The 12,162-nt window shown below is 33.2% G+C and overlaps 1 protein-coding gene across 1 annotated transcript in view; it reads right to left on the reverse strand.

Moving 5' to 3' along the window:
* Positions 1–6,027, reverse strand: part of Pgant5 (polypeptide N-acetylgalactosaminyltransferase 5) — a 244,869-nt gene extending 238,842 nt beyond the window's left edge. The window contains exon 1 of the mRNA XM_090160009.1: positions 5,900–6,027. The gene's annotated coding sequence lies outside the window, so the exon portion shown is untranslated. The remainder of the gene's footprint in view (positions 1–5,899) is intronic.
* Positions 6,028–12,162: the final 6,135 nt, after the last annotated feature.

The following is a 12,162-nucleotide window of genomic DNA, read 5'->3' on the forward strand; positions in this document are numbered from 1 at the left end:
TTCCTGGAAAATAGTCTCCGCCTACACGGAGAGAGAACGAGGGCGTGTCGATCGTACCGGGGTGTCTTCCCCCTTAATAATAATAATTCAATTAAATGAAATTCAATTCAATTATATAATAATAATAATAATAATAATAAGTAGGGTGATAATAATAATAATCATCAGGGGTGTCTTCCCCTTAATAATAATAATAATAAGCCGGGTAGTAATAATTATAATAATCAGGGGTGTCTTCCCCTTAACAATAATAATAATAATAATAATAATAATAATAATAAGTAGGGTAATAATAATAATAATAATAATAATAATAAGCAGGGTAATAATAATAATAATAATCATGGGTGTCTTCCCCTTAATAATAATAATAAGCAGGGTAATAATAACAATAATAATAATAATCTGGGGTGTCTTCCCCCTTAATAATAATAATAAGCAGGAAAATAATAGCTCTCAGTAAAACTTTTTCATGTGAAGAATATGAACAAGGTTGCCACAATATTCTCAGGTTCAAATTCCCTGTTTTCCCTGACCATTTTAAGTTATTTTCCCTGACTTTTTAAGGCCAAAATTAGATAGTTTTAACTTTTACATTTATCGGAGTTAATAAATTTAATCAACTTATATTTCAGTACAAAAGTTATTTCAACGTTAAAAATCTTTTCAATGATCTAAATAATGATAACAGAATTTGCCATAGATCTAGAGCAAAATTACCTTAAAAAAGTGTCAAAATTAAACTGAATTCCCGGACTTTTTACAAATTCTTAAAATTGCCTGACCTTTCCGTGACATTTTCGGCTCCTTTTTAAATTTTCTGATTTCCCTGACGCGTAACAACCCTGATGAAGTGTCACACTTATGTAAGAATATTATAAACTTATGGAACCACGGCTATGTATTGCATTGCGAAGAGTTATAAAATACGCAAATAAGTAGATTAGGCCATTATGAAAAGGGATAAAAAAGCTAAACCCTAAACAAATTTGAAGAAATTAAAAAATTTACAAGTAACTAGAGTAAACATAAAGACGCGAAACTTGGACCAAATAGATCTTAACTCACTATTACCGTTAACCTCGAAAAGTTTTTATGGAAAGGGGAAAACGAAGAACTCGAGGGAAAACCCCTCTAACCAGTGGGGAGAGAACTTGCAAACTCAACGCGGAAGGAGTTGTTCCGAGTTTTCACCCAGTCCCACAAACTGGGATCAAACCCGACTCCTCTTGCTGCTAGGCGAAAGTGCTAACCACATCACCCCCGATGGAAAAAGCAGACGCTAATGTAACAGGGTTGCCTAGCTTATTCCGAATATATTGCACAACAAAAAATTAGGTCACCCCTGTTTTCTTACCGCGGAAAACAGTGTTGTTGCCGTGCCATGTTAAATAAAATGCGCCGTAACCCTGTTTAGTCCTTTGAAAACAGGATTCCCGTACATTTTTCAAATTGAAGTAAGTAATTTAGTAAGAAAAATGCCCGGCAAACCTGTTAAAAAAGCGTCTGCTTAATACTGTCGGCTTATAAGCCCTACGGTCAAAACGAAAATTAGGGGTGTGAGCGGCATCTAGCGATCATACGATAATTTCCCGGGTTCAAAAGTGTATTTATTTTTTTATCTAATAAAATCAATGATCCAGATTATTAATGAATTATAACAGGTACGTAAAGTTGTTATCTTTCATTTAAAACTAATTTCCGTTACTTATGACATTTCAAATAGGCGTTAGACGCCAGAGACGCAAAAATTAGTTAAGCCTTGCCCTTGATAACTAAGATATTTCTGAAATACAACTCTTACGACGTTAGAGACGGTTTCTCATTATCCACCACGTGTTAAATTTTCACTTAAGAGCCATTTTTAGAATGACGACACATATTTACGTTATAAGCTGCATATTTTTAAAAATATTATAGGAATTATAGGAAATTTCATAGAAAATATAGGAATTTATAGGAACATTTTTAGCCAAAAAATAGGAATTTATAGAAGCATTTTAGCTAAAAAATAGGAATTTTTACGAACAATTTTGAAAAAATAGGAAATTATAGAAGTATATTGAAATTATAGGAATTTATAGGCACTCTGGGAGCCCAACCTTTGAAGTTTTCGGGAACACCGGACCTAAGCCAGAGCTAAGCTCTATTTAGAAGGCAAATGTTTCCCAAAAGTTAAGGCTGTTTTCTAATACATCATTTTTAAAATTATAGGAATTTCTGGATATAGCTATAGAAAAACTAGAAAATTACGAAAAAATAGGAATTTATAGGAACAATTTTGAGAAAATAGGAAATTATAGGAGCATATTGAAATTATAGGAATTTATAGGAATTATAGGAACTCTGGGAGCCCTGTTAGAGGAGCTTATCTTTTGGGATATTGCCAGATCCTGAAAATCGAATTATCGTACCATGGAAAAATAAAATGAATTTCATAAGACAAATCGTACAATTGAAAATTGGTGGGAAATATTTACGATAATAAATAATTTTCTAATAACGCTTCAATCAAGTTTTACCTATAAAAATATCTCGACTAGAAACAAAACCTTGTGTTAAAAAGTTGCAGTTTTAACCGTTTTCTGCCCAATTAAAAAAATATCGTATGGTAAATTGCGTATCGTACAACACAAATTACCGACCTTGTACGATAATTATCGTACGTCTGGCAGCACTGGGCGGAGCTACAAACGTAGATTGTTTGCGCTTTTTTTTTGTGTAATTTTCTAAGACGAGCTTGGGGTGGCACGAACCTAACTCTATTTCGAATGCGTTTCGTGGGTTATCGTTGGTCGCTAGTGCGTGGCAACTACTTCAAATAGGGATTGACTACTTTCCTCCGTCAAACGCTTAGGAGGGTACATTTACAGTCGTTCCATAGACGGAACTAAAGTCAAACGATGCTGACGCGGGTAAGAATCTAAATCTGTGTGGAGAACAATAGGAGGGCGCGCGCGGGGGACATCAACCGTGATCATAATGATGATAGACATTCTCGTTCACCTGAATAAATACAGGTTTTATTTTATTGGTTTCGGGATTGCGTTGATAAAATATTTTCGGGAAAATGAAAGTGTTCAACCTTTTCTTTTTACTAAAGGGATCAGTAGAGTTTTCTTAAGGGAGCATAATATTTTTTAAGAGTTAATTTTTGCCGGTTTTTGTGGTGAAATTAGCCTGACACTATTTTCTGACTGTTTTGTGGTGAAATTAGCCTGACACTATTTTCTGACTGTTTTGTGGTGTAATTAGCCTGACACTATTTTCTGACTGTTTTGTGGTGTAATTAGCCTGACACTATTTTCTGACTGTTTTGTGGTGTAATTAGCCTGACACTATTTTCTGACTATTTTGTGGTGTAATTAGACTGAAACAATTTTGTACTGTTTTTGTAGCAAAATAGCCCGATACTATTTTGTTATTGATCTGCCCTGCTTGTTTGGGTGGAATTAGCCTGAGATTATTTAGGCCGGGTTTTGGGTGGAATTAGCCTGATATTATTTAGGCCGGGTTTTGGGTGGAATTAGCCTGAGATTATTTAGGCCGGGTTTTGGGTGGAATTAGCCTTCGGTTCGGTCTTGTACCGTTTTAGCGTTACTAACGCGATATCCGCGGAAAGACGAATTTCGTCCCTACTTGACTCATCCAGGGAAATACTTTAAAAAGGAAAAAATATATAATCAAATTAAATTAATAATTTCAGATATATTCATTTATTTCTTCAGTTTAAAAGTAAAACCGTATAAATAGCAACTGTAGTTTTGACAAGGCTTTAAATAATTTCTCATTTTATAACCTTTATATGCCCGGCTATAAAACTTGGTTCGAGCCCGAGTTAAGTGTTCATGGGAGAGTTCATTCAACGGCTAGGGTGAGGTACAGTATGTGTAGTAGAGTATTTAGAAAAAATCTCCGTAATTTGCTGTCAAAACGACGAAGGAACATATTTTGACATTTAAATCATTCTCATTTTAAAAAGTGGTTTTAAACATTGTCAATATGCATGGTTTTTAGTTCAGGGTTGCCACAGTTTTTTCACAATCAAAATCCCTGACTTTTCCAGGTTTTCCCTGACAATCTTCGGAGATTTTTCCTGATTTATTTTGTGCCAAGATTTTGTATCTTTTAAACTATATTTTAGAAAAAGTTTCCTATTTGCAACGGAAATTAAAATCCCTGACATTTCCCTGATTTTTAGACTTGTTTTTAAAATTACCTGACTTTTCCCTGATTTTTATACCCATATTCAAATTCCCTGACTTTTCCAGGTACCGTGGCAACCCTGTAGTTGGTACGTCAACTATTCTACTAAAACCAAAACGCCAGGCAAACCAATCCCAAAAATCGTCACCCAAATAAATTCAAGTTAATATTCATTAACAATTAAAGAAATTATTGCTTAATTTATTTGAATTACAAATGTACCAACGCTAAATATATAAAATTTATCCTATTCGAAATAAAATATTCCATCGACTATCTGGCTACAATTATCTAATAATTAATAATTCATGACGAAACCAATTTCTCATAAACCTGTATGAAATATTAAAAGACATAATTGAAACGGGAATTCACAGACACTGAAAATACGTCATGTTTAATTTCGGCCTCGTGAATGACGGAAAGTGGACATTCCAGTCACGCGAGTCGGTAGGACGTGGCTATGAAATAACTACGGAATTCTGGGCTATCACGAAAACCGCACGAGGATGAGACGAGGGGAAGAAACTATAAAGGGGGGTAAGCGAAACAATGACCCTTTTTTTTCTTTCTACCGACGTCTCCGCCATCTGGTGTTTTTACCGAAAAATATGAAAATGGTTTTTTTAGCTTTTGCCATAAGGAATAACGTCCTTCCAGGGGTTTTGTTGCGGGTTTCGCGATGTGTGCCGCAGGGGGCTATATCTATTTGAAATTGGCAACCCCCCTTGGAGATGGAGGCTGGGGGGGGGTGCACAAGGATTGACAAAAGAATCGGAAATGGCGCAAAAGCGGCTAAAAAGAAAGAAAAAAAAAACACCAAAGGGTGTAATATTGTTTGGGGCTAAATAAAATTTTCCGAATCAAAACACTAATGGGAAAATCAATAGTGGTCGATAGTGGGGGGTGCTAGTCACCTTCCCCCACACCACCCGCTCACGTAATGCCCCTTAATATCACATTCCATAACATTACCTTAAAAATAGTTTTATTCGAGATTGAAGTATTTTTGAGATTGTTAAACGGGTTAAAAGTTATTATTCAATAATATTTCTATTTTCTTTTTATGTATTATTACTATTTAACTATATTATTTTAAAATAAATAGACACTGAAGAGTAAAATAATACGAAAAAGTAAAAAACAGGACTACAAGTTTTGAAAACTACCGAATAAATTATATAGCGCAATTGGAAATAAACATTCTGCTATTTCATTTCTTAAATAATTTCTTCTCCAATAAATAACTACAATAAATTTTAATAAAACCAGACCAAAAAATGAATAAAATATCCATAAAATAAGCGAAATTAAAAATTCCTCGAGTCGTGGAATTTGCGGCGAGCAACATTCTTGGATATTCCCAACTGACATCCCGCGGGGAAGGCCTACGAAGAGAGCTGGTGGCATCGTGGTTGGCGAGCGATAACAGCTAACAGGGGTTGTAGGCCTACAATTCAAGGTCACCACTGATTTCGGTGTGCGTCCAGTAACCCCTTCTTGGCGCGTCGGCGAAAGCCCGAAAACCGAGGCCCGAATGCGGCATCCGATTCGAAGAACGGAAAGCTCGCCGTGGGGGAAATATATCGGCTGGCTGCAGTCAGGCCCGGCACGAGTGAAAGTGGGCGTTCAACCAGCTCCCTTCTAGGCCTCGCCTGCAAAACCCAAGCGCTGATTCGAAAGACTCACTTACCTAATCCGGACTTTGCGTGACCTTTTGGACCTCCGACCGCCCCGTCACTATTTACATAAACAACGCACTGACCGATGAAGCCGCGCGTGCCTTCTTACGTCTCCGACATTTCACTCATTTTTCGACGATGCACCTGAAGGGAAAATAGAAGAATCGTACGCGGAACGTCACATCCTGTGATGCGACTCGTCGTTGCTCGCTCGCGGTGGCGCCATCCGGAGGATAATATTCCCACTAATCAATTCGTTCCTTTTCTCGAGCTTCAAATTAAAATTAATTTCATTCACTTAATGACGTTACCTTTTCTCCCTCTTTTTATAATGTTAATTATAGTTGTGTATCGCGTATCATTTAAGCAGTTTGATAATATTTATAGATGGCGCTGGTTAACGGTTCTTTGTATATATATTTTGACGTACACGGACTAAATTTGTACTATTTTTACCCGGGGATGAGGGATGAGAATTACTCCGCCCCATAAACTATAAGCTTGTTCCGGAATATTAGGGCTACTCTTTTTACTCCTATGAGGTGGTTTCTTTTCGCTTATTCAGGGATTTCGGAGTAGGGTAAGAAGAGTAACGCTCTAAAGTCATTTTACTCCGATTCCCGACCTGATACTGAATCACTTTTGTCACTTAAAATCACTTTTTTTAAAAATCTGTCCCTAAAAGTCACTTTTCCATAAATTAGTTACTATATATCACTTTTTCCGAATTTTTAGATTTCCTTAGCATTGAACGTTAGACAACTGTTTTACAACCCTTTTTTTTAAATAATAAAACAAAATCAAACTTCGTTCGCTTTTAATTTTGATTTAATTAGCTAATAAGTGGTTGAAAAAAGCTATTAAAAAGAAAATATATTTAAAAAAACTAGTCTAATTTCGTCTTTTCTAAAAACCAAAATGATATAACCTCCTATGGTTATATAGTTACTATTTTGGTTGTGTAACTAGTCCAAAAACACTATAAAACAGTAATTTTTTCCATTTTTGGTAGATTTTCCGAGATTTTCAGTCACTATTTAGTCATTTTTTGGTTACTTTTTTAAAATTTTTAGTCACTAAACTCATTAAATTCTACTGTGTAAGTGAGTATCAGCAAACCCATTCTTGAATTCTTCAATCCGTCCCGGATTTTTATGCGAATGCATGAAAGTATCAAAGAACAAGATGAATGGATAGAGATATTACATTCTAAAATGTTACTTATGATAACGTTAATATAGATTAACTTAAGCCATAAGTAACATAATAACAAGTCAAGTAGGAAAAATTATCACCAAACTGATTTTCAGAGCTGTTGCACAATCTACATTTAGTTCTCAGCACAGAGCCCCCTAGTGTCTAAATATGCCCAAGGCGAAATATACTTCTACCAAGGACGATAATTCGCAACCGAAACTAGTCTAGGTGGCGTAACGGCGCTAGCTTCTCCGAGGTTGTGAATATGATCTAGTGTCTGCTACAGACAAATTAAAAGGTCATAAAAACGTTTTTTTCTAAATAAACTTATCAAAACATAAGCAAAGGATGCAAATATTATATTAAAATCGAGGGGTAGGTCACTTCCATTTTGGGTGCATCTTAATCATAGTAAGATGATTAAATCAGGGTAATTGTGATTAAATCAGGGTAATTGTGATTAAATCAGGGTAATTGTGATTAAATCAGGGTAATTGTGATTAAATCAGGGTAATTGTGATTAAATCAGGGTAATCAAGATTACAAAATCTAATCACGATTTAAATGAGATTTTATCATTCTAATTACGATCTAATCATTATAATTAGATTAAAATGATTAAATCTGATTAAAATGATTAAATCTGATTAAAATGATTAAATCTGAGTAAAATGATTAAATCTGATTAAAATTATTAAATCTGATTAAAATGATTAAATCTGATTAAAATTATTAAATCTGATTAAAATGATTAAATCTGATTAAAATTATTAAATCTGATTAAAATGATTAAATCTGATTAAATCTGATTAAAATGATTAAATCTGATTAAAATGATTAAATCTGATTAAATCTGATTAAAATGATTAAATCTGATTAAAATGATTAAATCTGATTACAATGATTAAATCTGATTGAAATGATTAAATCTGATTAAAATTATTAAATCTGATTAAAATGATTAAATCTGATTAAAATTATTAAATCTGATTAAAATGATTAAATCTGATTAAATCTGATTAAAATGATTAAATCTGATTAAAATGATTAAATCTGATTAAATCTGATTAAAATGATTAAATCTGATTAAAATGATTAAATCTGATTACAATGATTAAATCTGATTGAAATGATTAAATCTAATTAAAATTATTAGATCATGATTAGAATGATAAAATCTCGTTTAAATCGTGATTAGATTTTGTAATCTTGATTACCCTGATCGAGAGGTCGGACACTTGCCATTATTTTGTACGGGATTTCGGGATTTCGTAGAGATTTTGGCGATTTTGTCATAACTTTTTTAAGTGATTTTGGGATTTCAATGTTAATTTACCATAGAGAGAGTTGAAAGATTATGCGATTTTAGACAAAGTGTACGGGATTTTGGTAAATGTCCGAGCCCTCGACTATGATTTACTCTTTTACACCTCCTTTGCAGAAGGAGTAAAACGAGTATCCCTAATACTCTTTTTATAGTTAATGGGGCGGAGAAATTATCATCCTGATTGATGATTAAATCATTTTAATCAGATTTAATCATTTTAATCAGATTTAATCATTTTAATCAGATTTAATCATTTTAATCAGATTTAATCATTTTAATCAGATTTAATCATTTTAATCAGATTTAATCATTTTAATCAGATTTAATAATTTTAATCAGATTTAATCATTTTAATCAGATTTAATCATTTTAATCAGATTTAATAATTTTAATCAGATTTAATCATTTTAATCAGATTTAATCATTTTAATCAGATTTAATCATTTTAATCAGATTTAATCATTTTAATCAGATTTAATCATTTTAATCAGATTTAATCATTTTAATCAGATTTAATCATTTTAATCAGATTTAATCATTTTAATCAGATTTAATCATTTTAATCAGATTTAATCATTTTAATCAGATTTAATCATTTTAATCAGATTTAATCATTTTAATCAGATTTAATCATTTTAATCAGATTTAATAATTTTAATCAGATTTAATAATTTTAATCAGATTTAATCATTTTAATCAGATTTAACCATTTTAATCAGATTTAATAATTTTAATCAGATTTAACCATTTTAATCAGATTTAATCATTTTAATCAGATTTAATCATTTTAATCAGATTTAATCATTTTAATCAGATTTAATCATTTAAATCATATTTAATCATTTAAATCAGATTTAATCATTTTAATCAGATTTAATCATTTTAATCAGATTTAATCATTTTAATCAGATTTAATCATTTTAATCAGATTTAATCAGATTTAATCATTTTAATCAGATTTAATCATTTTAATCAGATTTAATCATTTTAATCAGATTTAATCATTTTAATCAGATTTAATAATTTATTCATGATTAAATCAGATTTAAACATTCTAACCATGATTAAATCAGATTTAAACATTCTAATCATGATTAAACGTGATTTAAACATTCTAATCATGATTAAACGTGATTTAATCAACATAATCGTGATTAAACGTGATTTAATCAACATAATCGTGATTAAACGTGATTTAATCAACATAATCGTGATTAAATCGGATTTAATCTTTCGAGGAGTGCGTCGTGATCTGCCCCTCGATTAAAATGCAAGTATCATTATTTATAAAGTCCAATTTACGAATAACTATTTATTCCCCTGTTCCGTGGATGATAATTTCTCCGCCCCATTAACTATAAAAAGAGTATTAGGGATACTCGTTTTACTCCTTCTGCAGAGGAGGTGTAAATTAGTGAATCGGATTTTGTTGTCTATTAGCCAGTTAAAAACGTTTTTACTCCGACTCGAACTATTCGCCACCACAAAATCGGAGTAAAATGACGTCATAACGTCACTCTTCTTACCCTACTCCGAAATCCCGGTACAAGCGAAAAGAAACCACCTAAAGCCGCAACCAAACGGGGCGTAGCGATACTTTTCGGTCGCGAATATACCACTCAGTTCAAGTGTAAGTCCTAATCGGAGCATTAAAACCATAGTAAATGTCATACTTATGGTCTTACGCTTAAACTAAAGGCTGATAATGATAGCGTTTGATAGATTTCTAATGAAAGCTATATCACTGAAAACCTCATGAGATTTTTTAAATGCCGGAGCGTCATAAACATAGATTTAAACCATTTTTAATCTATGGTAAAATAAGACAAGTGGCACAGTGGCGCGTTTCTAACACTTGATTTTTAAATTTATATTTATCGTGCGTCAAAATTTTACTTTATACCCCCGCCCAAAATGGAGCCCATAGTGGCGATACTAACCACTACTCCGTTCCAATAATGCCCGTCTATTTCATAGGCTTAAACAGGCAGGGCAGCCGAGTACGGGCCCGGAGCCGGAACCCTGAAATTCCGGTACCTATGAGAGCCGCAGCTCCCGCCCCCCTGCCCCGAAACTTATGGTTGTACTCACAATGATTTTACTTATATTTTAATTGTGTGCTGCACTCCCCGCCCCAACCAAATCCTGGCCCAGCTACTGGAGATAACTGTACTTATTCGGGTGGGAAGTGTTCAGAAACGGGCCACTCAGGTAGTTAATACCGTCGGGGCTTAACGAAGAGCAACCGACTAAAAAATCTGTACAACGATTACAGGCATCCAGTGGCGTAGACAAGGGGGGGTTTCCGTGTCCAAACCCCTCCCCCTTGGGTCTACCTTTGACTGTACTAAATTTCCACCCCCTTCTCGACCCCCTCTTAACATTCACATACTTCGACCCCCCCCTTGAGGAATTTCTGGCTACGCCACTGCAGGCATCCGAAACTAAGCACTTTAACATTCTTTGGTAAAGCTAATTCGGAAATCACTTAACCACTTTAGTAACTTTACGTTTGGCACTATTTTCATAAGACCACATTTTAGAAAACGGTAGCAAAAAGTATATTTTGAAGTCATCAAAAACGTTGTAGATCAAGTTGACCTAGTTTTCATTAGCTTAACGCTCAGCTCGAGGTATAAATGAATTTACTTCTAATCCTTTCGACCGAACGATTTAATTTACATTGGGTTTTTTTGACTAGGGAGGGAGTAATGTTGGAGAGCGAATACTTCGAGTTCATTGCAACTCGAATGAAGATCGCACTTTCCATAAGGCAACACTTTTAATTCCTGAGAGTTATCGAAAGTAAACAATAAAACGCTGAAAATAATTCACCTTCAATTCATCTTTTGAATATTTTAATTACTTGTATAACCGTGCTTTATCTATCATCGGAAATTGGGCCATGATCGCGGAAATTAATCATTTTACTAATTATTTTATTAAATTAAGAATATGTGGAAGCATTTCATCATTGCATAATTGTTTAAAAAAATTATTTAAACCTGAGAAAACTGAATGTTTTTGGTTTATCATAACTTACACGAAATTTATTATAAAAACTAAGAAACAATTATATTAATCATTATGAAATAACGTACAAAATCATTATACTCTTTCGTTCACGAACATTTAAGTATTATTTTACGAGAATTTTATCCGGGCCAGTCTAAAAATAACTAGCGTCATTTGGAATAAAAATGGCGTCCTTTTGGAGAACCTTTCGAAATGATGCCCAACTTCATTGTACGGAATAAAGGGAAATGAACGTTTAAAAATAGAATTGAATCATTTTCAATCGATAACTATTTCTACCGCAAATGTATATATGACTTATACAACCACTTACCCCTGTTAATTAAATTTAATTGGAATAAAATAATCAACATTCATGGCGATCAAAACGGCATCCCAAACAGATTTCTCCATGCCAAAACTCTCCTTCATCTTTGCAGCAAATCCGAATTGTGTTCCGCGGTTTTCCGGTAAAAATAATTAATAAAACCACGTTTTTGGAGTAAAATAACGTGTAATCCATTATCCTAATTTTTTACGGAATTACCCAATCTAAGTTCTTGATTAAATAAATAAAATTTAATTTTAAAAATAACGTAACTTTCAAGGTATCAGTAGCCATATTTAACATTATTTTTCGGTTAGGCTTAGCAATGGGTTACAGTTTTTATTTTATTTGAATGACAAATAATCCGATTTAAGAGCTGAAATAATTTGACAATATAGTTTCAACTC

Source organism: Leiobunum rupestre, chromosome 10, assembly GCF_980474605.1.
Source record: "Leiobunum rupestre chromosome 10, qqLeiRupe1.1.hap1, whole genome shotgun sequence".
Lineage (NCBI taxonomy): Eukaryota > Metazoa > Arthropoda > Arachnida > Opiliones > Sclerosomatidae > Leiobunum > Leiobunum rupestre.